The 27,039-nt window shown below is 47.5% G+C and overlaps 1 long non-coding RNA gene across 2 annotated transcripts; it reads left to right on the top strand.

Annotated features, from left to right (window-relative positions):
- The first annotated feature begins 7,783 nt into the window (after positions 1 to 7,783).
- On the top strand, positions 7,784 to 15,122 carry LOC140691571 (uncharacterized). Of its 2 annotated transcripts, none has more exons than XR_012067312.1 (4): positions 7,784 to 7,966; positions 9,355 to 9,605; positions 12,727 to 12,856; positions 13,757 to 15,122. It is a non-coding gene; the product is annotated as an uncharacterized lncRNA (long non-coding RNA). The 2 variants fall into 2 exon arrangements; XR_012067313.1 differs by having other exon boundaries at positions 7,808 to 7,960.
- Positions 15,123 to 27,039: the final 11,917 nt, after the last annotated feature.

Genomic DNA, 27,039 nt, shown 5'->3' with positions numbered 1-27,039 from the left:
TTCAATGTATGCTTTTAAAGGCTCCCTCTGACTCTGTGTGGATGAGAGATTGTAGAAAAGCACAGATGGAAGAAAGAGGCTATTTGGTGTCCAGGAAGGGGCTGAAGGTGTCTTCTATGAGGGCAGGTAGCTGGGAGTAGGTGGTTAATGAAGACAGAGTAGCCAGAATTTTCTAACAAGCTGGATTTGCTTGTGTGTGTGGAAGAGAAAGAGAGAGAAAGAACATGGTTCCAACATCTGGACCTAGACAATGGGAGGGATGTCCTCTCCATCCACAGGGGATGGGACAAGGTGAGGCTGAGCAGGTGGAAAAGGGCTGGAATCAGCTCAGTTCTTCAATGTCATGGTTAAGGGGTCTATTAGATATTGCCACAGAAATGCCTAATAGGTAGAGGAGTCTGCATTTTTTTCTTTCTTTTTAACATTAAAAAATATAGTTTATATATATTAATTGTATTATGTGAATGAACTTGGAATTTTATTTCATGCCAAGGTATATGTTATATATAGCCAAATGGAAAATATATCAGAAAAGGGGAGAAATGATGGCTTTCACATAAATTGACTGTCCATAAGGTAGGTAACATTTCAATAAAACCAGTCTTCAGTGCAAAAACCTCATCTCGGTGTTACATAAAAATAAATGAAAAAGGACTATGTTGAGGTATCATTATTTCATATTATGTAATAGCCCCAAACAAACACACTGTTTATCTATGAGGCTTGTAGAAATACTATTCACCTTATTCACATAAATACAGAAATGCAGAAAGGTTCTAAGGTAGAATAAGCATCTTAGTGGAAATAATAGAGATCTGAGCATTTTACATGATATGTATGGACTGATTCAAAATTTGGAAAAGTAATTTACATAGTAGAGCATATGTATGAATGTGAAAGCAAGATGAATGAAAGAAAAAGAATATGAGTATCAGGGAGAGAGTTCCAAATGGAAAGGGCAAATCAGGGAGTTTTGGACAAATCGAGAAATTGATGGCATGTCAATTTCCAAGTCTGGTTGCTTCCACCAAAGGTATAGCAGAGTGATAGAGAAGAGACCCAGGACCCAACTCCGGGGCACATTTGCAGTAAATGTTTGGAAAAAGAGAGGAGACATTGGCAAAAAGACCAGCCAGTGGGTCAAAAGCAGAGCAATGGACTGGAGGCCAAGTAAAGCGGGAACACAGGGGAGGAGGGATGGAAGAGCTGGGTCAAATGCTGCCAAAGGGCCACGCATGATGAAGACTAAAAACTGACCACTCTATTTAGCAACGTGGGGTCACTGATGGCCTTGACAGAGCAGTTTCCATAGAGCGAGGGATCTGGGGAAAAGCCAGAGTGGGTGTACAACGGGATGGCTCAAGAGAATATGCAGACAGTGAGTTTAAACTACTCCTTAAAGATTTGCTGCAAAGACACAGGGTGGCAATTGGTTGGGATGAATTATGGTCAAGGAGTGCTGTTTGTTTCTTTTAAGAGGATGGACGTTTATATACTGATAGGAGCCAACTAGCAGGAGAATAAAATAGATGAAGTAGTGAGAGAGGATGGTTTTGGGAGTGACAACCCAGAGAAGATGGGAGGGATGGGGCCCCAGGGACTTTTGGAGGAACTGACTTTCGATGTCACCTGTAATAAGAGGTGGGGCAGCGAGAGGGAGTTCACAGACATCAGAAGACAAGCAGATGTGCTGGGAGTTGCTGGTGAAATTTCTCTTCTCTTGGCTTGTTTGCTTGTTCAAAGTAGAAAAGTAAACTTACCAGCTGAGGAATGAGGAGGAAGAAAGAGTTATTGGAGCCATGAGCAGGAGATAAGAAAGAGCCTTCCAGGGAGAATGGGACAGTGAAAAGAGCAGAGGGAGACAGGGGAGTGTGCTCCCAGAAAGTTACATTTTATCTTTGACGTCCCCAAATGTGTGATGTGTGATTACCCTTCCTGCTGTCTATGAAATAAAAACTAAGTACGGTTCAGAGGAAATGCTATTTCATTCAAACGGGCTGCCTGTTTTTCAGGAATTGTCATCTTAAACTGAAAATATTACAAAAAATATTGAAAAGATGAACTTGTATATCTTAAATCCCCTATTTTCTATTAATCTGGTTACTATTTAGTTCCCCTATGAATAACACATAACCAATACTGCCAGGATGGAGGTACATCGATGGTTAAAAGGAAATGAGATCTGTATCCTTTTCCTAAATTCCATGGCTTCCTTAATATCCAGTTCCCCTTGGAGTTTAGGAATGTCTGGTATAAGAATTGAGAAATAGTTTGAGAAAATCCTGGCTCAGAATTACACAGCACAACCGCATCTCAGAAGTATATACAGCAGTAAAAAATTTTAGAAGCAAAACTCCGTAACTACTCTTAAAGACTTTTGCAAACCTAGGCCTGCCCAGATGTTTCCAAACTGGAAAGGAACTCCAATCACTTGCCTGGTACCAGGACCAGAGGCTGGCCAATCTTTTCTGTAAAAGCGAGAGAGTAGATATTTTCAGTTTTGCAGATCATTTTGTTGTAACCATGCAGGTCTGCAATAAGAAAGCTAAGAGCACTGGGAGACAGGAAACAAATGGGCATGCCCACACCCTCCTTTCCACTCAGGGCAGCTTCTCTGTGGTGGGGAGCTTTGCCACAATCACTTGCTTCTTTGTTTCCATTGGTTTCTTTGTTTCCACCTTACTGCTTAAACTCAGAACTTCAGGTGGGCCTGGTCCTTCAGCATCCATGCAGAGAGAGGGCTGAGCGGGGGCGGGGACCCCACGTGATGGAGAAGAGAGATTGCTGGGAGGGACACTGCGGTGGCCATCATGACACGAGAGAATCACACCTTCTGGGGTGAAAGGGAATGAAGACAATGGAGGGACACAGCAGTGGGAGCCCTAGGTCACCTGCTGGGTTTGCTCTCCCTCCACGGCCACCCTGAGGACCTGGAGGGTGTTGGGCATCAGCTATAGTGATTAGGCTGAAGAAACTCAATATAAAGGACCCTCCATTTCCTCACTAGGTCTGAAGCGCAGCCCCTCTAAGTCCACCATCTGAGTCTCTGGAACTCAGCTGGAAGAATACATGATCAGGTCAGACCCAGAGCCCAAGCCAAACACGACAGGGGTCATGTGGGGTTGTAACCCCGTGCTCAGTGGTTGGGGACTCCTTGCAAATCTGCAGAAATCCCTGTTCTGCCTCATTCCTGGGAGAAACCCCAGAGCTCCTCCTGCTCTGTCTGTTCTCTTGAGGCTCTTGTCCTGGAGGGATGCAGAGTCCTTGAACCTGGCCCTCCAAACGTACGTAAGCAGCCTGTTCAATAAAACAAATTATGCACTTTTTCACATTTGCCAGTTTTTTGATTCCAGAAAGGCTGCGGGACTCATTCTCACTGTCTCCTGTGCCCCCACCACTTGGTGGCCCTCTGCTCATGGAAACACGATTTCCCACAACTGCACCCTGCCTCCCAGCTGGTCAGAGGGGAGTGTCCCACAAAGACACAGGTGTTTGTGAGGATCCTGTCCCCCAGCAGAAAGCCTGCTCCTGGGGCCACGGACAGGGATCTGGCCTCCTGAGCAGCTCAGCTCTTATTCAAAGCCTAAAGTGGGGACCCCGAACATTGCTGAATGACTTTCTGAGTCACCTGGGCTGGAGGGGCCTGATTTTTCTTTCCAGCTTTCATTTTCAGGGCTGACATTGACGATGGATCTAGTTCCCCAAACTGCACCGCAGGAAGGAGAGGCCCTTCCACCCCACAGCTTGGAAACCCAGCCCAGGGGAGTTCTGAAGCAGTGCATCGCTGCCAGGTCCAGCATCCCTACAGAGTGGCCTCTGCCCTTGAATGAGCCCCTTCCCTGGGCCTTCTCTGCCCTGATACGACCACACCTGAGGCTGTGCCAGAGCTCCGGGTCTCTGCGTGTCCAGGGCACACAGGTGGGACCTGAGCCAGGTGTCCCCTCGGCCTCAAGGGGGAGAGGTCTGCTTCTGCATCAGGGGAAGGTGACCCCACATGGCTGTCAGGACACTCTCACTACGGACCTCCAGGAGCCGTGGGAGCAGTTTCCCTGCAGGTGTTAGGAGCCATCATCAGAAGGACAGGCCCCTCTTTGGGCAGACCATCCCACTGTGCTGGGCCCAAGTGCTGACTACAGAAATCTACATGCCCCTAGGAAACCCCAGGTAGCCTCACAACTTGGTCACTTGGTGGCCTGGGTACCATGGGCTCATTTGCCATCCCATGAGGGTGGTCCTGGCAGGCATGGTCCCCAGATGCTCCCATTAAGAAATCCCCCTGGGTTTCTGTGGTCACAGAGCCCACACCAGAAGATTCTTGTCCTGCAGTGACCCCCACAGCAGTCAGCTCCCCTGTGCATGTCCAGGGACAAATGACAGAAATTTATTGCCAGGAACCATGATGAACAAGGGGGTGGGATTCCATACTAAGTTCAGGATCCTGGTAACTCTGCACCCCAAAAAGCATCCATTAGAAATGTGTGTATTGGGATATCTGGGCCCCTAGAAGAGCTGTTCCTGAGGGCTCTTGGGACCCTCCAGCCCCTCTCAAGGTTCTCAGAGCCTGGGTCTAAATTTCTATCTCCCTCCTGTGTCTCATGGACACGGGTCACTTTATTGCATGACTTGGCATGTTCTTAGTGCTTGTCCTCCACCCCTGCACTGGACTCCCAAGATGTTCCCACTGACCCTTGGCTCCCTGTGTGGGTCAGGGTGCCCTAAGGCTGCCCCCTTCACTCTCCTCCTCTGCCCCCACCCCTGGGGCCACCCCTAGGTGGACTGGGAGGTGTTTGTAAATGAGTCTCACACGAGGACATGACTGAACAAAGCTGGGCCCCACCTCCAGAAAGCACACCTGCTCCCTTCTCTGAAGAGGACCCCACAGCCCCACACTGCCTCCCAGGGGTCTACTCAGGACACAGTCCCCCAGTTCTGGGCAAGGCATCTCCCTGGAATCCTTGCTTCCAGAAGGGTCTTTGTGTCCTTCTTCAGAGTTTAGAGTTGTTCCCATGTCCCTGACCATGAGGGTGCCCAGCATGGACACTTCAGTGACCTGGAGAGACAAGGAAGATATGTGGCCACAGGTCTCACAGGACACACCTGCTGGGACCCCAGGCCAAAGGGCCGTCCTCCTCCCTTCTCAGGGGTGGATCCCATGGTAACTTTTTGCAGGGGGCCCGAACGGGGAGTGGGGCCCAAAGCAGATCATGGGGCTCTCTGGGCAGGGAAGACTTGGGTCAGGTGGCCTTGCCTGGTTTCCGTGCTGGGCCGCTCTAAAAACCCCCATTCCTCTGGCTGTGGCTGGAGGCCCCCCAAACCTCAGGGCGGGGCCCTTTCTCTCGGCCTCCCCGCCTCCAAAGTCACGCTGGCGCTGGCGTGGGGAAAGAGCTTTCTTGCCCTCTCGTGGCTAAATTGCCACAGGTGGATGCTGTGGAGAGCTGGAGAGAGAGGTAGCCCTTGCTTAGATGTGAGTGGTTAGGCAATGTGACACCTTGTTAACTAGCCTTAAACATTGGAAAAATGACTTTCCCGGGAAAGCTGGAAGTTACTTTCAGTAATTTGTCTAAAGATTTCTTTTTTTTTCCCTTAAAGACTCATAAAACTTCTCCCAGGTCAGTCCTGGTAAGGACCATTATCCAGGGATCAATCAGGAAATGCAGGAGGAGAGGGGTGGGGGTGGGGGAGAGGGGAGGGGACATCAGAGCCCAAGGAGAGGAGATACCCCTACCAGGGGCCACACGCTGGGCAGTCGCTGTTGGCATCCCGCTCTCCTGTTCTCAGGCCCATTTCATCTGTGGGGTGTTTCCAAACGAAACAATGGTGGAAGGGCCATGGAGGACACCTAGACCTCCCAGAATGGACAGAGGGAGCAGAGTCACCATGCTGGCCCTGGGCTTGGAGCCAGACCTGCAGTGGAGACCACAGGTCTTCTGAGAAGCCAGTTTCGAAATAAAGGCAGTATGTGCTGGAATACCCAGTTCGAGCGAGTGCTTCATCATAGACATGTAATTTACATAGTTCTTCTCACCACGAAACTCTGTGTTCCCAACACGCTACATGAATGACGGCTTCAACACACATTCATTTCTGAGATGTGAACAAGTGTAGAGCCGCTCTTTCATCCAGCATAATGGGCATGGTTACACCTAGGAACACTTTCCAAGATTTCTCAGCAAGAGCCAATTTTGAAATAAAGGCAGTTTGCACAGGAAAAGCCTGTTGGAGTGAGGGCTTCCCCATACACATGTAAGTTATATAGTTCCCCTCACCATGAAACGCTGTTCCCAACACGCTACATGCATGAAGGCTTCGACAGTTCTAAGATGTTAGCATGTGGAGAGCCGCTCTTTCATTTAGCATAAAAGGCAAGGTTACACCCAGGAAGACTTACCCAGATTTCTCAGCTGGTTCCTTCACCCAGATTCAAAAGAAAGGCAGTTTGTATAGGAAAAGCCTGTTGGAGCGTGTTCAGAGCTGTTTTGGGCTCTGTCCCAGCTGAAGAGTGCAAACCCCAACCTCCAGAAAGAGGGGCCAGGTCCCCCACCCGCCAAGTGGTTTTGCCTTTGTTGGGGAACAGTGATCTTTGGTTGTGAGATGTTTTGTGGCTCTCTCTAAAAACTGCTTTGACTTTAAGTTTGCATCCTAGTCACCAGTTCCAGGGCAACAGAAAAAGCATACCCTACATCCCTTTGCACTCAAATCTTCCCAAAAGAGCAAATATTTGCCCATGAAAATACCACCTGCTCTTCTAAGACCCCCTAAATACCCAGCAGTGTGGGCGGTGCACTCTTGATCAGGGACAGGAGGAGAGGGACCAGCGGTCCTCCGGCAGGCTTGGTCTGGTGTGGCAGCTGCACTGTGGGTGCGTGGTGGGGAGGGCCATGCAGGGAATCCTGTTTGAGGGGCCTCTGTGCACGCCTGCATTATGGTCTGAGGTTTCATACAAAGGCTTCAGGTGTCCTAACTGATCAGATACAGCCCCCACCCTCGGGCTGGAGCCACCAGGAGCTCAGTACCTGTAACAGGGACAGTACCTGGTGTGGACAGAGGTCATGGGACTCCGGGTGCAGGGGCGGTGGTGCTGGGGTAGGCAGGGGATGCAGTGAAAGGTGGAGGGAGCAGGGTCCCTTGCTCCGGGGTGAGAGTTCTTGGGGAAACCACAGAGCATGGCACACACCATCCCCAACCCATACCCCAAATTCCTAGCCCCGCCAACACAGGGGCCGCTCTGCGCCCTCTCACCGTGGCTCTCCTGTGAGACCGCACCCAACCCGGCATCTGGCACCCCTGACCTACCTCCCCTCTTGGGACAGACCTTGTCTTCTTGGAAACTGCCCAGCAGCGCGAATTCAAGGCCGGCAGCGGGCCTGGCGGATCTGCACTTCATGTGCCCTACCTGGACAGCCGTGCGTGCCTGGGCTCAGTCCTCTATCTTGTCCACCGGCAGCCTGGGTCCACGTCCGGTGCAAGCGAAGGCCGCAGAGCCCAGGCTGAGCCCCGCACACGGACAGGTGGGGGTGCCGCTGCCCCGCTGCCCCGCTGCCCCGCCCACTGGTGGCAGGACCGCCCCAGCCTCCGGCCGGCGCCACCTGCAGCTGACATCCGCGCGGCCCGCCAGCCCCGGCCCCGCCCAGCTGCCCCATAAGCCTGCCCCCACCCCCGTCCTGGCCGCGCCCTGGCTCCCATTGGCTCCGCAAGTTCTGCCCTCGCACATCTAGACTCGGGAGGACGCACGACGCAAGCGCTAGGGGAGGGCCCCGCGGCGTTGCCATGGTTACAGGCGCCGCGCTCCGCGCGGGCCGGCGTGCGCTTCTGGGGCGGGCAGCGGGCTCCGGAAGTGTGCAGCTGCCCGGGACCGTGGCAGTGCTTGCTGCTGGGGATGGCGGCTTGCTCGGCCCAGCGACTAGTTCTGGCCTGGTCAGTCGGCGGCCGACATCCTGTCTGGGGCTGAGTCCCACAGACGGTAAACGTACGTCCGCGCCATTGGCGGGGCCTGTGGACATGAACCGGGGTGGGATCAGGGTTGGGGTGGTGGCTGGGGAGGGGCTGTGGTGCCAGGGAGCGGGTTGGGTTGGGGGTGATAGAGCTGGGGCACAGCCTCAGGCTTTCCTCCCCCTCAGGCCCTAGGGCTGGGGCCACGAGTCTGTGTCGCCCTGGATGGCTGCAGCTCCCAGAACCCCCCGGGAAGGGCAGGCGGAGGACCCCTCTTAGATGAAGCAGGGCCTTACCCAGGTTTTGAAGAGCCCCAGAATCAGATGTTGGAATGGGGTGGTTTATCAGCCTTGTTTATCTGCAGGTAAATTTCAGTTCCATTCACATGTTGGTTCCTTCAGTCAACCTCAGGGATAAGACACAAGGGTCAGTGCCGATTAGCAGTTATCTAGGGCTTGACTCAAAATCCAAAATCGACTGTGCGGGGTGTAGGGATGGTAGATGGGACCCTCCCTCTCGAAGTTAGCAGTCTTCTGGGATTAGAGGCCCCAGCTGAGGATTACATCCTCATCTGCAGTAATGGATGTTATGAGGAAACACACAGAGAACGGAGGGGTGTGGCGGCGGTAACTCATTACAGAGTCCAGGACGCTTGCCTGGCTCTTGTGTAGAAGAGTCTCGCCTAGGATAGGGCAGCAGTTATCAAAGTGTATCCAAGGCCCCTGAAGTGCAAGACCATTTTCATAGAAACGGCAGGGTGTCACCTGCCTTTTGCACACTCTTGTTCTCCCGAGTTCCTGTGGGGTTTTCCAGGGAAAACCTGGCCTGTGATATCACAAAACAGGGAATGCAGAGGCAGATAGGAGAATTCAGCTCTCACCAGTCCAAAAGAGATTTGCAGAAATTAAAATCACTGCTATTCTTCTAATGATTTTTGTTTTGAAAAATAGAATTATTTTTTGTTTAAGAGTATTAATGGTAATATATAGTAGATTGTTAATATTTTTAAGTGAATTCATACGCTTTTTCTAAGTTCTTATTCAACTTCTAACACAGGACCTATTGATAGATTTAACTCACATAAATAGCAGCCTTTTGGAGTTCTTAGTAATTGTTAAGAGTGTATAGGGTTCTGTAGACCAAGAAGTTTGAGAGTCCCTGGAGAACGGGTGCTCAGGTGCTAGTCAGGTGCTTAGCGGTGTTAGACGGATGCCAAGATGTCTTCCGCAACTTCTCCCGGACTCGAAGTAATTGGCCACATGGAGATGGGTGGGCAGTGCCTCCACTTTACAAACCAGAAGCTGCTGAATGTGTCTGGAGTCTAGGCCATGGGCTGTGCAGGGATTCCTGTTCAATCTGTTCTAAGCCGGGATTCCTGTGCAGAGGCCTGGCCCTGAAGACCCGCTCTCCTTTGCTTCCTGCCAGGTACCTTCTGTGTGACATCAACCCTCCAGAGGGCTTCAGGCTCCGTAGGAACATCTGCATCCAGGTTGCTTTCCTCTTGAAGACCCTGCTGAAGATGGAGGAGTCAGTACTGGTGCTACCCTCTTAGGGCCACCTCTACCGCTGGCAGAGCCCTGACATCAACCAGGTCCGAATTCTCTGGTCCGACTTCTTTGATCGCCCAAGTCTCAACAGAAACATCCCTGACATTGTATACGAACAGTTCATTGCAGGTGAGTTGGTGGACATTTAACTGGGGCCAGGTGGTCGTTGTTCTGGTTCCGATGTGAACATCGGGCCATCTTACTTTGGGCTTGTCGGTCTGCTTAGGGGCCCTGCTCATGTTTCCTGCACTGCAGGTGAATTTGGTCTTTCCATAGTTTTTCTCAGGAAATTGATTTGAAGTGTATGAGCTCTATGTCCCCTCACCTCTGAAAACTCTGGCCTCCTGGTGAGATGGAGTGCTGACAAGGAGGCCACTGCTACAGAGGCCTTGTCCCAGCAGGACTCGCTCCCTGTTCAGACAGGGCCGTTCTTACCTGTAGGAAAACACGATGTGTGTGTAGCATGGGCCATGTGCTGGAGAAGATATGTAACTGCCCATCCAGTATAATTTGATCCTGCTCAAGCTTCCCATTTTAAGTTTTGTAAGAGGGAAGAGTTGAAGGTTTTCTTTGAATAAACATATTTAGAGCTTATCATTTTTTTAATTGAAATGTGGTTAATTTACAATGTTTTGTTAGTTTCAGATATACAGCTGTTTTGTTAGTTTCAGGTATACAGCATAGTGATTCAGTTGTACATATACATAGTCTATTCTTTTTCAGGTTCTTTTCCATTATAGGTTGCAACATACTGAATATTGTTCCATGTGTTTTACAGTGAATCCTTGTTGTTTGTCTGTTTAAAATACAGTAATTTGTATCTGTTAATCCCAAATTCCTAAGTTTGTTTTCTAATTATGTGAGTCTGTTTTTGTTTTATAAATAAGTTCATTCGTATCATTTTTTAAAATTCCACATATAAATGATATCATATGATACTTGTCTTTGTCTGACTTATTTCACTTAGTGTGATAATCTCCAGGTCCATCCATGTTGCTGTAAATGTCATTATTTCCTTCTTTGTTATGACTGAGTAATATTCTGTTATATCTAAATACCACATCTTTATCTAGTCATCTGTCAGTGGACGTTTAGGTTGTTTCTATGTCTTGGCCATTGTAAACAGTGCTGCTGTGAACATTGGGGTGCAGGTATCTTTTGGAATTAAGGTTCCCTCTGGATATATGCCCAGGAGTGGGATTGCTGGATCAAGTGATAAGTCTGTTTTTTTTTTTGTTTGTTTGTTTTTTGGCTTTTGAGGTATCTCCATACTGTTTCCACAGTGGCTGCACCAAACTACATTCCCACCAACAATGTAGGAGGGTTTCCTTTTCTCCACAGCCTCTCCGGCATTTATGGTTCGTGGACTTTTGAATGATGGCCATTCTGACTGGTGTGAGATCATAACTTATTGTAGTTTTGAGCTGCATTTCTCTGATAATTGAGCGATACTGAGCATTTTTTTTATGTGCCTATTTGCCATTTGTGTGTCTTCATTGGAAAATTGCTTGTTTAGTTGTTCTGCCCATTTTTGGATTTGGTTGTTAATTTTTTCTTATTAAGTTGTATGAACTATTTATATAGTCTAGAAATTAAGCCATGGTCAGTCTCATCTTTTGCAAATATTTTCTCCCATTCCATAGGTTGTCTTTTTGTTTTGCTTATGGTTTCTAATGCTGTGCAAAAGTTTATAGTTTAATTAGGTCTCATTTGTTTATTTTGGCTTTTATTCCTGTTGCTTGGGTTGCTTAGATTGCCCTAGGAAAACACTGCTGAGATGTATGTCAAATAATGTTTTGCCTATGTTTTCTTGTGAGAAGTTTACAGTGTCTTGTCTAATGTTTAAGTCTTTAAGCCATTTTGAGTTTGTTTCTTTTTGGATTTTTTGTGACTCTATTGTATGCTTTTGATTTGTGGTTACCTTATTTTTCAACTATATCAACCCATTACTATATCTATTTCCTTTAGACTGATAATCACGTAGGCTCCAACACATCCTAAGCATAATGAAGAAAAAAAAGAAAGAAAAAAATCTGTATTTTCTTGCTCCCCCCTCCCATTCCCACCTTTTTTTATTTTGATGTCCTTTTTCTTTTTTACATCTTCATGTTTAATCTCTTGTAGCTCGTTATTGCATTTCCAACTATGGTTTTCCTGTTTCTATAGCATCCTGCTTCCTTTCTGTTTAGAGTAGAACCTTTTAATGTCTCTGTTAGGTTCAATATTGCTGAGTTATCTCCCCTCCCCCTCCCCCCACACGCCTCTGAATCCTCAGTCCAGGAAAGCCAAACCATTCTAGCCTTCATCGGTTCTGTGAAAGCAATCTTCAGAGTGGGAAAAAAATTGCAAAATCATATTCTGTGTGTTGCTTTCTACCCTTGCCCAGAGATGAGAAACATCTGAAGATGGAGGAAAAAAGTTGGAGTTGGGGAACACAAAGTCTTTTCTCCTTTTGCTGCTGAAGAAATGATTGCTTTTGTAATTAATGATGATGCCCTTTAAATTGGTGTGGTCGAGATTCCACAGCTTCAGCGCCTGTGAATAACCAGCCGGGAGAAAGCTCTCCAGGGCCCCTGCAGTGGGAAAGGCAGCCCCTCTGAGCCCCTGTTGTTCGGTATTCTTCCTTTCTCCACACGGGTTCACTAGGCACCGTGCAGGACGTTGCAGGTACCCGAGGTGGAGGACAGGGAGACCCCTTCTGGGTGTCAAGCCACAGGAGCCCACACTTGAAGGACAAAGTGAAGAGTAGTGGGGCGGGTGTAGGAACAGAGGATGGTTGAGACCCAGGATGGTGTTTTGGAGTCCAGCAGGCGAGGCTGGCAGGGCAGACGGGGCCCTGTGGCATGGGCAGTCCTTGAGGGATCTGAAGCAAAGATAGGAACCAAAAGACTGGATTCGTGTGGGGGTACGGCGCCCCCTGGAGCCCGCGGGGCAGCGCAGCGAGCCCAGGGGGAGCGGGCACTTCCCTACAGCTGGGTTGACAGATCACAACCACCTCACTGGGGGCCGAGAGTCACTGAGTTATTTTTAACTTTATGTCCCTCTTCCTGGAAAAGAAACTGCTGCCTGTTGAATAGCCTGTGTCGCTAGTGAGAAAGACATGAAGCAAGATTGCCTCAAAGGTCATCCATTGTGTAGTTGTTAATAAGGGTCAAATGCAAACTTGAATAGATGAAATGAAACATTCATCATAGGATTTTAAAAAATCCTTTAAAATAAAAATTCTTGCTGCCTTTGTTCTTCATTTCAGGGTTCACTTGGTGATAATAATAGCAACCAAAGCAACAGCAAACCCTCACAGAACTCTGTCCTGCTGTTCCGGGAACGCTGTGTTCACGACAACCCAATGAGGTAGCACCACTATGAGTTCCACTTTACTGGTAAGGACATTCATTAATCACATGGCTAGTAAATGGCAGAGCTGGGACTTGAACCCAAGCTGTCTGGCCCCAGAGCCCCCTCTGAGCTCCTTCACTGCAGCTCATCACTTGGCATGCCCGACACAGGCCAGCATTTAAGAGCAGCGTGATCGTGGCCAAGGCCGCTTCACCGCTTGGTCTCTGTTTCCTCATCTGTAGAATGGGGGTGTGGGCAGTGAACTCTGTGAGCTCAGTGGTCACTTCCTCCAGCTCTGCTATTCTACTGCTTTGAGTTAGTTTAGTAAGTATCCGGGCCCCTACATGGCCCACCCATGGGCTGGCGCGTTGCTAGGCCCTGGGTTACGGAGAAAAGTAAGATCAGCCTGCTTCTCCAAGGAGCCTGTGTCCCTCCACAGGAAGCAGTTGTGAGGCCCAGGCTCCCTCGCTGGCTGTCGGGGGCTGGGCAGGAAAGTCTGATAGGAGAAGATGGAGGCAGAGCCCCTCTGGGAACAGTGCTTGCCACACAGCTCTCAGGAGCGGGAGCCTCTGTCCAGGCTGCAGAGAGGGGAGTCCTCATGAGGCCAGTAGCCCCCCCAACCTAAGCCCTCAGGACAAAGATCCAGCCATCTCCGCAGTGTGACCAGGGAGCCAATCCAACCTCATCACTGCCTCTGTGCTCCCGGGGCCTCTCTTCCCCCTACACCCAGAAGACTCTTGTCCCTCTCTTCTCTGAGTGTCCCCTCACTTCACCCGTGGTCCCTGCTTCCTGGGCAACCATCTCTGGAGTTGACACTTTGCTCCCTCACACCCCCCGTTTGATCAGGAGCGTGGGTTGACCTCCTTGTTCTCACTTTCCACCTTCATATCATTGCTCCTCCCCTCTTGGGAGCACCTGGAAAAACCCAGATCCTTTCCTTGCAGTGCCTGCCACCCTGGCCTCCCTGCTCATCTGCCTCAGTCAGGGGCACCTGGACCACCAGCTCTGTGTTGCCTCACCTCCTACCATCAAGACGTCAAAGTTGATCCTCCCTCCACCACCCAGTATGGTCATTTTAGGGTCTTCTTCTCTGTCAGCCTGAGCCAGCCACCCCCATTCACCCTACCCCCGGGCTCATACCCGGGCGTGTCTCCACCCCAGTTCCAGCCTCTCTCCTTTAAGTGCCCACTTCTAGCCGTCCAGCTGCTTCTCCACCAGCCTCCCTGGCCCTCCTTCACCCTCACTGGGGCATCATGCGCTGACTCCTCTGCTTTCCTGCCTGTCCACGTACCTCTTACTTCCACTTCCCCACCTTCCAGCTCTGCATCCACAGTCAGCACTGTCTTTATGACAAAACCCCCTTGACCCTTGATCTTTTCAGTTCCTCACCAGGACGACTTCCATCTCGGTTCACCCAGCTCTATTTGTTCTGAGGCTGCAGGCAGCAGGCTCTCCCAGCACAGATTTCTAAGACTACAAATCAAAGCCTACCATGCTGCCACTGCCAGGCAATAATCCAGGATTTCTCTAGTGAACACATTTCCCCACTTATCACTCAGTGGTGTCAACATTCTCTGCTCTCTGCACACCTCTAAGCTTCCCTCTGTCTCTTCCCTGACTCACAGCAGATGGCCTTGCCCCCTGCTTCAGAGAGAATGACATGTTACTGGAAAGGAACTCGCTCACCTGCAGCAAATCTGCTCACCTCACCTTTTATCTGTCCCTCTCCCACCTGGACTCTAGTTGTAGTTCTTAATTTAGTGAGTTTAGTTTACATATATACACAGTTAAAAGAATAGCATACTATAGGCTGCCTTCTAGGGCTTTCTTTTTCAATTTAACAGAGAGTGTATGATTCATCCATTTCATTGCATGTACCTGCAGTTCATTTGATTTAACTGATCTTAAATCAGTTTGTGAAAATAACACAAGAGAAGGGTAAGCCACGATTCAGGATGCTGGTTACTTCCTGTGAGAAGAGGCCATGAGCAGGATAGGGAAAGAGGACACAGTATGTCACTGTCAATAGTCCTGTTCTGATGCTGGGTGATACGTTCACAACTGTTTCTTATAATATTAATTTTAATATACAAATGCCTCTGACAGGCACTTAAGATGAGAATGTGTCATGAACCAAGACATACAAAGGGTAATATTACATCATTATTGTTATGTAATCTTGTTATAAAATATATTAATCATAATCTTACATTATGTGTTATATATTATATAGATGCATGAATTATATATTATGTATATAAACACCTACATATATATTATATACTATCTGCTAATAAACAGAACATAATATGCTAGTATATCTATTATTATATATTATTTAATAAATAATAACATACTATATCTTGTTATATGACATGGCACATAATCTTTAATAAAATAGGAAATCTGTCACTATATATAATGGTAATTAGTAAAATTAAATAAAAACGCCCGCAGCTTTTAACGCCGACTACGCTCCAGCTGTCACTGTCTTTTCTCTTCCCTTTCATGGCCGAGGTCCTCACAGTGCTATCCGTTCCCCCTTTCATCTCCTTATCCTGAACCTTCCTCCTCCTCCCATCCCATGCTGGCTTCTGCCTCATGGTCCCTCTAGTCACCAGCGGCCTCTGGGGCACTGATCTGCGGGCACGGTCTCAGGCCCCAGCTCACCTGCCTGTCCGCCGCCTCTGCCACGGCTGGTGGGGGCGGGGCGGGGGGCAGAGTGCACCTCTTGTCCTGGAAGCGAACACAGCACAGACTCAGGGACAAGCAGCAGGTGTGGCCGGGACCTGCAGGACTGAGGGGAGAGCCAGGCTGTATGCATCCAGACCTGGGGCACTTGGGGTGTCAAGAAGCCCAGTCCTCACTGCCCCTGAAATGAGGAAAACACCCTCAGGTGAGTTAAAGTGTTTATGACCCAGGTCTGTTGGCTGGAAAGGACAAATGGGCCCCTAAGGGGAGGGTAGTTGATGTTCCAGGCCCCACCAAGGCCCTAAGGGCTGGCGGGGAACCAGGCTGGACGCTCCACTGGACCCAGTGCCCCCTCGGGGGTGGGGCCTTCGGGAACAAGCAGAAATCCCGCGGTCTCTGGGGGGAACGGGGCAGTGTGGGAGCATCCCTGCAGCGAGTCAAGTGACGTCAGGGCCTGTGGGATCCGTTTGTATGGCCACATCGGGCCTCAGCAGAAGCCACAGCAGGAGTGGATTCCTGTCTCTCCAGCTGTCATCCTCGTGTCTGTGTGCCAGGCTTCAGACCCGATCCCCTGGGGCGCTAGGACAGTTATAGACAGAGGCGGCTTGGGGAGGCCTCAAGAGGGCGGTACTGGCCTTCCTGTCAACACGATTACACGAAGATCAAACAATCCATCGATGGGAAGAAAATAAGAACCATAGTCACATCTGGACCCCAAGCTTAGACGTGGTGCATGGGTGACATTTATCAACAATCCAGTGAGGTTCTGGCCAGAGCTAGAGGCCAGGGCAGCAAGACGGGAGTGGCACTGAGGAGCATCGTGGTGCAGAGGCTGTACTGGGGACCTGCAGGCTCCTCTCAGGAGGAGCCTCAGTGTTTGGGAGGTGGCTAACATGCCTCCTTCGTGTCACCAGCAAGTGATGCCACCTGCGGAAAATCAGCTGTAATCCTGAGTCGGGTCAGCACTGGGTGATGTGATAAAGGCTCCTACAAGAGGGGGCACCAGATGGACAGTGAACCATCCAACAGGCTGATGAGTTTCCCACCTGTGTTTATCGTGCTTTCATAGCCAAGAATGAGGAGAGAGTTGAATGGCTCGCCATGAAGATTTTAACAACTTCAGAGGGTGCCATGTCTCACTGCATTTCAGTGTCACCTGGAGTTCAGGCGGTGTTTAGACCCAGGGGAGGCTAACGGCCTCTCGGTTCCTCATCAACCTGGCAAGCCCACCAGCCCTCTATGGCCAGAGCTTGGCAAGTGCCTTCCCTTGTTATAACAGAACACTTCCCACTCACGCCTGTGGTATGCTTTTATTTTTGTTTAATTAATGGGAATGAAGATACCTTACAGCCTCCTCAGATCTTTCCTTAGTGCTTCTGCCCTTAGACCCCAGCAAGGGGGCCCGCTGCCCTGGGTCCTGCACTACAGAGGGTCCCCCTGGCCCTGACACTTCCTCTGGCCATGCCCTCCATGGGGTGGGGTCAGCAGGGCCAAGGGCACATGGTCATTGGCTCCATCCCATGCTCTGGAAACACAGAACCCCGAATGCCCTGCCCCAGTAGCCCCTGACCCATTTCTAGTGCCTGCACCGGCTCTCCCCGGAGTTCAGATTCCCAGGACTCACAGAGAGGCCAAAGGGCAGCTGTTTGCACGGAGGGTACAGGCAGAGCCCAGATATGAAGTCTGAGGGTCCCCTGTGCACATCCAAGGCCACTTGTGGCAAGGATGGACCCAGCATTGGGAAGAAAAGGGTCAGGCTAGTGATCAGAGACTGGGAATCAGCTCTCCCCACACGCTCACTTTCTTTCAGGACTCCCCTGTGTCTGGGAATTCTAAATTTGAACCTGGCCTTCCCCCTTATAATGAATGTATATTTGTAAAGGCAGGACTTTAGAACCTACTGCACTTAACATGTTTAAATATATAGGATGTGAGCTCCCAGGTATGCTCTGGCCCTGCACTTCCAAAGGTCCAGAGCAGTTATGTTGGCTCTACTGAGACTGTAAGTGGCAAAGACCGTCTCCAGAGAGGAGGGGCTCCTGCTTCACGTTCCGAAGTCAGGATCTTCTGAGCGTATAAAACAATGGACACTGAGACCCTCAATTGTAAATTGATTTAGAATAACGCCAAAGGTGTGTATGACTGTGTGCGCACACGAGCACCTGGGGACGTGTGTGGTACATGACTGTGTGTGTGTGTGTGCACTCGCACCTGTGGATGTATGTTGTGTGTGTTATGTGAGTGTGTGCGCCTGAGGACGTGTGTGGTTGTGTGTATGGTATGTGTGTGTGTGGTACATGAGTCCATGTGTGTGTGCGTGTGGGGATGTATGTGGAGCAGAGCCAGTGTGTCTGCACCTGTGTTTGTGTGTACGTGCATGCATTAGTTTTAACAGTAGAAGCTGTCCTTTAGAATTCTGAAGTAGTAAAAATTGTGTGATGTCCTTTGCTGTATAACTCAAAATTAAAATAATCTTCAATCACCAGGAACTTATTCCCCCCCAGATTCTGATTTTTTTTTTCCATATTGATTATGTCTTCATTTTACTGATGAGGAAACTGTAGCTTAGAGATGTCAACTGACTCAACCAAGGGCATGGAGCTCGGGCGCCAAGGTCCAGGACGCAGTCCAAGCTGCGCTGCTCCAGAGGCCTGGAGCCCTGCTCATGATCACGTTTGGCCTCTTGGAGGGGAGCAGATTCTGATGGGCCGGGGCCAGTGTGCAGGCTGCCGAACCCGGGGACTCGGGAAGCCAGGCGGAGAGTACCAGACAGCAGACAAGAGTGAAAGGTTGCTCAGAAATCAGATAGGTTCCTAGGTCTTGGATGAGTAAGGAGGCTTACTGCTCACCCTTGATCCCTTTGCTGGTGGCTAAAAGGGACCAAGGCCCATGAGAGCACTTCTGGAAGCTGCCTGCCAAAACCTGGAAAAGGACTGCTCAGAACTGGCTCTGCAGTAGGAGCAGAGGAAGGAAATGTCGCCTCCTGGTGGACATCCTTGATGATGGCATTAGGAGGCCTAGCAGCCTTATTATGGAGGTGACAGGACAGGGTCCTAGTGGAGGATCTTTTTCACGTGGTTTAAAAATCATTGCTTCATATATTGTATCCAATTTGTGGTTTATTTTAGGATGGTAAATATTGTCTCTGTTACTCCATATTAGCTGGATTGATTACTTTTTTTATTGTTAATTTTCTCTTAAATGATTTGGAAGCTATATTGCCTTTTAATGAAAATTCTCTCTAAATTTTTATGAATCATCTCTAAGTTCATAACTTTATATGTAATTGGACCAGTATTTCTATAACAGTCTCAAAAATGAAATAATCTATTAGATCCCGTTCCTCAATAATGATAAATTTAGCATATTTTACCTCTCTGCTGTTCCAGATTGTGTGTGTGTGTGTGTGTGTGTGTGTGTGTGTGTGTGTGTTTGTCCTCCAGTTACTACTTAGACAGTTGCTTTCAGTTTATTATATTAACAATGAAAATATAGGTATAAACTTCTTGGATTTCATTGCTCACTACCACTATTTAATCCCATGTCTTTCCCACTTTTGAGTTATTTACTTATAGGGATTTTCAAATCAACTGGACACAAGATTGGCTAAGTTTTTTTGAGCAGTGGACTTGGAACGCTTACATGTCTATATGCAGCTTTATGTTCTCCTCCTCAACAACTCTCAGCGTGTTGTTGATGGCCCAAGCCTTGTTTTAAAATATGGCATTGTTTTTCATCACCAAAAAAACAAAAAAGTTTTCTTGATTTAAAGTCCTGTCTTTTCATGACTGGCTAGTCTTGTCTGGTGGATAGAGATTTCCTTAACCTTTCCCCTTCTTTTCGCCATATCTCAGATTCATTGAGATGCATGTTTTTACCATTTCTCAGATGGGCTTCCGCTTTGACTTCCGCTTTAAACCATCACCCCACTCGTTTTCTCCATGCTTATTCCTGAATAAGTGAGCTGTCTATCGGATTAAAGATGGTTCCCGTCAGAGATGTGTGGCTCCCTGTCCAAAGGTCCAAAGGAAGAGAAAAGGAAAGATTCCTGTTTCTGGTGGTTACATTTTGTCAGATTAGAGATCTAGTTATCCGTGTGGCTGCGGTGGAATCTGCAATATCTTGGCTCAGAGTTTCCTTTTTCTGGCTTATTAGGGGAGCCGCATTAGCTGGGGTCACGGTGCTGTGGCTGTTGTCAGGATCCCGGGGCTGAGGCAGCCCCTCTCCCCCCTTGTTATTTTGATCTTGCAAACTGGGTCCCAGCTATGTGAACCCTGCACCTGGTGGCCAGGGTCACCCCCCACGTGAAGTGTCCCCAGTTCCTCGGCATCCCTCACTGCTTTCAGCTAGCTCCACTCAGGGTACGAGATGGCTTCCACTGCGGTCCTTCCTTCTTCCCTTCCAAGCAGGCCCTCCTTTCCCACTAGTTGGCCCTAAGCCTTCTCTCCTGCGCTACATACGCTGAAGGAGTTCCTCAGCATTTCCAGCAGGTAGATGGCGCTCTTCTATGTTTGGACCCCTTCAGTGCTTGCAGTGGAAATTTTGGAGGTGGAAAGGAAGAGCTTGGGGGTTCTCCGTGTCTAGGGGCTCCCTATCCAGCAGATTCAACTAACTGTGTATTGAAAATATTCGGGAAAAATCAGAAAGTTTCAAAAAGCAACACTTGAATTTGCCATACACTGGCAACTACTTACATAGCATTCATGTTGTATTAGATACCATGAATAATCTAGAGATGATTTAAAGTACACAGGAGGACACAGCGAAGGAGAATGTGACAATGAATGTACGTGTATATTCATGTATAACTGAAAATTGTGCTCTATGCTGGAATTTGATGCAACAATGTAAAATGACTATAACTCCATAAAAAAAAGTTTGTGTATATTTATAGAAAATGTACATGGGAGGGTGCACATAAGTTCCATGCAAATCCTATGCCATTTTATACAAGAGGCGTCAGCATCCATGGATGTTGACGTCTGGGGGGAGTCCTGGAACCAGTGCCCCATGGTTACCAAGGGATGACTGGAAGTCCAGGCTCCTTATCCCAGCCTGTCAGGTCCCCACGTGGTCTGAATGCTGCCTGTACCACACTCTTGCTGTCACTCTCCTCCAGCCCTGCCAGACTGCTCTCTGATTCTTCAACAGGCCACACTCACTGCGCTTCATGTCTGGCCCCTGGAAATACCCTTTACTTTCTGAGCATGGCTCTGCTTTAATAAAACGGGCTGCATTGTCACTAGAGAAGACAGTGTGGAGGTTCCTTTAAAAACTGAAAATGGATTTAACTCATGATCCAGCCTTCCCACTCCCAGGCATATGTCAGGAGAAAACTCTAATTCAAAAAGTCACATGTACCTCAATGCTCACAGCAACACTATGTATAATAACCAGGACATGGCAACAACCCAAATGTCCATTGACAGGTTACTGGATAAAGAAGTAGTAATATATTTATACAAAGGAATACTACTCAGCCATTAAAAAGAACAAATAATGCCATTTGCAGCAACATGGATGGACGTAGAGATAGTCATTCTAAGTGAAGTAAGCCAGAAAAAGAGAAAAATGCCATATGATATCACTTATATGTGGAATCTAAAAAAAGACACAAATGAACTTAACTACAAAAGAGAAACAGACCCACAGACATAGAGAAACAAACTTACGGTTACCAGGGAGAGAAGGGGATGGGAAGGGATAAATACGGGAATTCGAAAAGTGCCCCTCTTGGGGAGTGATGGGAATGTTAGCTATCTTGATTTTGGTGATGGTTTTCTGGGTGTAGACATCTATCAAAGTCATCAAATAGTACATGTGAAATATGTGTAGTTTACTGTACAGGAATCATACCACAATAAAGGTGCCTGTAAAAAAAAAAAAAGAAAAGAGAAGATTGGCGGCATTGTGTCCTACGTTTTTATGTGTCTTCAGTGAGTGGGTCTTCAAGTTTCTGGTCTGCCATATTTTCTGAACCAGAAGTGCCCTCCTTCCCTTTTCTTTGGTAAACTGTCAGTGGGTTGCATTTATTCCCATGGCTTCAACTGCTCTCGGTCCTACTGATTAACTGTCAAATCTTTTCCAGCAAGGACATCTAATTTCAGTCCCAGAAATATACTTGTAATTGACAAGTAGACATTCCCACTTGATTAGCCCATAAAAATCTCAAGCTCTGTATGTTTGGATTTACACTCGCTCAGAACTAGGTTTACTTCTTCAAACAATGGCATCACTATCCCATCTGTTTTCCGTGCCATACATCTGGGAGTTTTCCTTTACTTTTCCACTCCCTCACCCCCATAAGTATTACAATTCTATTCCTTAATGTCCCCCAGCTAAGTCCCTGCCCCTCGTTCCCCACTGCGTTAACTCACACCCCTTGCTAGTCTCCCCACTGCTGTTCTTTAGAGTGAACAATCCACCTTGCTCACTTTTAATGACTAATCTTTGTCACTCTCCTCCTTAAAACCCCAAAGAATTCCCCGCTGCTTATGTGAGGAGGTCCACGCTCCCTGATTGAAAGTTACACCTTCTCATCACTAGTTGCTGCTTTTTTTCAGCCTCAGCTTCCGTTAGTTCCTCACAGCCTCTAGTCTCACTGACCTTCCTTCCCTAAGTGCAAAGTGCTCTTAGACACGACCAGGCCTCTGCACGAGACATGAAAGCTGCCGAGAATCCCGTCCCCACCACGCACTCTCCTGGCCTAGAGATTTGCTGGAATCCTTCAGATGTCAGTGCAGAAAGCATTTCCTCTCTGATACTTTCCCTACCTTCTAGAACCCTGTGCCAGGCAGTGCAAGAGCCCCTCTGAACATATAGTATACATGATGCCAAGTGACTCTTACCACACTGTTTTGAAAACCTATTTAATTTTGCCTCTTCCATGACACATTGTGATCTCCTTGAGGGATGGGGGGCTGTGTGGTATTTGTCTAGACAGCTAATGTCTGGCACAGACCCCGGGCCATCGGAAACAGTCTGCTGACTCATCAAGAAGAATTGTCGTCTTTGCGATGTAAGAAAGACTACATGATTTCTGATCTTACACCATTCGGCAAGGGTCAAAATAATTTCACATAGAACTACACAGGCAAAATATGTGTATTCCTTTCCTCTTTGTGAGCCCGAGATCATAGGCATCCTGGAACGTAGGTGTCACTCTAAGCTGTGTGTCCCCTAGGCTGTCACGTCCAGCTTCAACATATTTTTTAGAAGTTGTATGGATACGTGTATATCACCCCATCTTAGAGCAAACGGCACTTCAGCCTGACCCAATTTAATGTTCATATAAATATCATAAATCTTCCAAACTGAAGCCTGAGGAAACATTTCCCTTCTCTCCTTCCAGTCTGTCTGCCATCTGCATCCCACATCCCCACTGCTCACCTGTGTCAGCCCACCTTCCATCTAGAAACATTTTCGGTGGGACACTTGGATGAGAAGTAATTACTGCACTCATGAAAATGGTCCCATGAACGTAGGCTCTGCACAACAAGGATGCTTTGACCGGAGGCCTCAGCCGTGGCCTACAGGGTCTGTTCACGTGTTCTGCCTGGCTTCAATGCAGACGTTCTGCAGAAAATCAAGCCGCAGTTAAAGTCATAGAAGGCCCAAGAAATCCAGAAAAATAGAGTGAGATTCATCTCCTTGGGAATATTTTTGAAAACCATCCACTAATAGGAAGAAGAGTTTTAAGATGTTCGTTTCAGAGCAGATAATGTCCAACTGCAGGTGGGTCAGTTTTGTCATTGTTGCTCGCTAGTTAACTTTCTGCTGCTTCTAACACGCCTCTGTTTAGAGAAGTGGCTTGAGTCGGCCCTCAGAGCAGAAAGGTGAGCTGGTCCTGGTGACAGCCTAGCTCCTCTGCTGTGTAGTACCCGGCTGAGAAGGAAGGGATGGCCCAGGGCTTCCTCTGACTCTCTCCCTCAGTTATAAACTCTATGAAGGGAAAATGGAACAAAACATCTTAATTCAATATGGTATTGTCAAAGTATAAAAATAATTGTCTTTGGAGGGGAGGGTAGAGTTCAAGGGGTAGAGTACGTGCTGGGTTCAATTCGCAGTACCTCAATGTAAAAAAAAAAAATAAGAAAAATTCTTTAAAAAAAAAAAGAACAAAGAAGAAAAGAGATCTCAAACAACCCAAGTTTAAAAAGGAAAAAAATGTCTTTTAATAGTAGTAGTCAGCTCGGTCTTTTGCTAGATTAGGAGTTTGGGATTAACAGGTGCATACTACTATGTATAAAATAAACAACAAAATCCAAGGTCCTTAATAACCTAGTTCAACCTGAATCCTTTCTCTTTTTTCCCCTAAGCAACCCGTGGAAGCCTCTGAAATTCTCATTTTATAAGAGAATTCATTTAAAGGCAGTTTGAAAGTTTCTGGTTAAAACAGTTATTTGTGCTTCCATGAATATAAGTCTAGTAAGAAAAATAGACAATAAACCAGTAAGCAAATAAATATATTATGTACTGCCAGTTACTAATATTTGCCACAAAGAAACATAAAGCATATTAGGGGAGAAAATGATTGAATAGGAACTATGTGCATGCTATTTTAAATAATGTGGTCAGATAAGTCCTCTCTGAGGGTAAAATAATTTGAACAAAGTCCTGAATGAAGCAAAAGAATAAGCCACGTAGGTAACAGACAAGAAAAGCCTCCCAGGCCGGGAGAAGTGTAAGTACGAGACTTGGAGTTACAAACACAGCTTCCTGGTGGGGACCGTCTGGGCGGTGAAGATGGGCTGGAGCAGAACGGTGAGAACTGAGGCTGCAGAGACGGGTGAGGGACCAGGTCACACGGGACCTCGGTAGGGACTCTGGATATCCTTCTGAATACAATGGAAAATCACGAGAGTATTTTGCAAAGCGGAACAAATTGATCTGATTCATACTTTAATAAGACCGTTGTGGGTAACATATGGGGAATAAACAATGGAAGCAGGGCAAGGTAAGCTGATGGGAAGCCAGTGGGAAGAGTGCTGCTGACCTGGAGAGAGACACCGAGGTTGGGCTGGGATGATGGCGGGAGACGGGCTGAAAGGGGGACACGATTTGACAGTAACGGTCACAGGCATTAATGCTCGAGTTGCACACAGACACAGAGTGGTTCAGGGTGATGGGTATGTGATATTTGGAGCAGAGTCACAGTTTTTGTGCAGAGACCTGACAGGAGAATAAAGTGGGGACGTTAACGTCGGTAAGAAGTGTTGGTGGGTGTTTAATTCCCCCTAGAGCCGCGTCTCTGTTTCTCTGTAGATGAAGTCAGCAGAGCAGGGATTGGTGTTCCTACTTCTGCGGAGAATTGCGTGTCTTCCTCATCGACAAATTCAAGAGGCCGACCTGCCCATCCAATTGCAACATCTTGAATTTGCTTCTTTCTATCCAGGAGGAGATTTTCAAATAAGATGCCAGTCAAAAATTCCCCTGTCGAGAGTTAGAGCTGTGTGCCTTTGGGATGACCTCAGAGATGCCTCCACAGAAGTTCAGTGTGTTCTCTCTCCCTCAGAGCACACAGTTCCCTTCAGTCCGGTGGGTCTCAGCAGAGAAGATTTCACAAATAGACCCTCTCAGGCCCTGGGGACCAACTTCCCGCTTGGCTGAACTCTGAAAATGAGCACGAGTTCCTGGCAAAGGGCCTTCTCCAGGGCACCATCTGGCAGATTACATGAGGAAAGTGTACAAAAGAGTGGGAGGGTTGATGGTATAAATGTATTTTAGTTTTTGCTCTGAATCTGATTCTGTCCTTCTGTTTTGTTATGGAAGTTTTCTTAGGCCAGACATGATTCTCATTTCTTCTTTCTATTTGATCTTCCAAGAGGTTTAGATAGGGTTTTTGTTTTAGGGTAAGAATCTTTAAAAAAAGAACAAAAAACCTTGCAAATAGCGTCTTGTTAGGCATTTGGGAAAGACAACTAGTAAGTTCTCCCAGCAGTATTGAACCCCCTTGTTCCTCCAGGGGGTCTCCAAAGGTATACATGTTCCAAATCTGCCCCAAAACCAATGAGCCTTTTCTTTTTTTAAGCACTTCACCATGGACAAAAGATGTCACTAAAGAAGGTGAGAAAAGAGCAGGTCCCCATCATCTAGAGTCCCTACCAAAGGGCCCACAGAAGTAAAGAGGAGACAAATGAGAGAAAAGTTTTATTTATACACACACAGGAGCCAACCAGAAAAGTAAATACCATGTTAAATGGTGAAAGTTAAAGGCTTTTTATCAACCTAACTTAATAGGGCAAAGGGAGAGGAGAGAATTGGCTTTCATGACAGATTTTCTTCTACATCTATTGGATCTCAAGTTTCTTCAGCTTAAAGTGCTTTTGTATTAACCGTGGGTTCCATCTGACTTTCCATTCCTTGAACTTTGTTCTTCTTTTTCAAGATACACTCATGTATTCTGAGCACCAGGGTTTTCCACGTGAATTTTAGATTGATTGTCAGTTCCTTCAGAACAGCACCTGCTATTTGGGTATGCATTCTTTGAATCCTTAGATCTATTCGTGGACTATTGTCATCTTAGTAGAATGAAGCCTTCTTCTCCATGAATTTCGGATTATTCTCTGTGAATGTTGGTCTTAATTTCTCTCAACAGTATCTCTATTCTACTGTAGTCTTCAGTGCCCAAGTCTGGTACTTATTCCTCACCTCTATTGGATGGTGAAGAAGAGACACGACCTCCTGGAGAACCTCTGCTGCCACTGAGCTGACATGGAACTGAGTCCTGAGAAGGACTTAAATTCTTTTAAAAATAGGATTAGTGTACAATTACTCCATGGATGAGTAATGAATGGGTTACAATAACATAGGACTTTAATCCTTTTAGAATTAGTAGAGTAATACAGACACATTACAAAAAATTGAAATATTGCCTAAAAGAGAAGAGATTTGTAATTCTCACCCACAGAGGTGACTGTCATGAATGATTTGGTTCTTATGTCTCAGTCTCTGTGTCTCTCAGTATGTCTCTTTCCATGTCTGTGTCTCACACACTGGCAATCAGATCAATTTACATCTATGTTGATTTCACACATATGTGGTCTTGCAGATGGGACCCTGGGTGCAGACAGTGGGTCTGCATACTTCCACCCTGAGGCCTCCCTTGACATTGGGTTGAGACCAGGCACCCACTTTTCCAACTGCACAGCATTCATTCATCCACATGAACCAGAACGAATGGATCCCATCCCCTTTCCATCAACATTAGTGTTGCTTTAATTTGGACTGTTTCACCCAGTGCTGTGATGAACACCCTTGAAAAGGCATCTTTGAATAGGTGTGTAAGGATTTTAGAGGGATTAACTGTAAGGATCAGAACTTCTGGGGAAGAGATGCATCTGTGGCCCTTTGATGCATCCTGCACCCTGTTCTCCTGAAGAGGAGCGTCCCTTCACTCTTCCCTCCAGGGGATCTGCTGGAACCTCTGCCTGCTTACATTGTCACCAGGGCTGGTTGTCACCTGACTAAAGACCCGCCAGTGTGATGGTGACCGGTGCTGTCTCTGCAGTGTTTCCATCTGCCTGTGTTCTCACCT

This window comes from Vicugna pacos, chromosome 35 (genome assembly GCF_048564905.1).
Source record: "Vicugna pacos chromosome 35, VicPac4, whole genome shotgun sequence".
NCBI classification, from domain to species: Eukaryota; Metazoa; Chordata; class Mammalia; order Artiodactyla; family Camelidae; genus Vicugna; species Vicugna pacos.
Note: the sequence above shows the minus strand (reverse complement) of the source record. Positions and strands in the feature narration are given on the sequence as shown.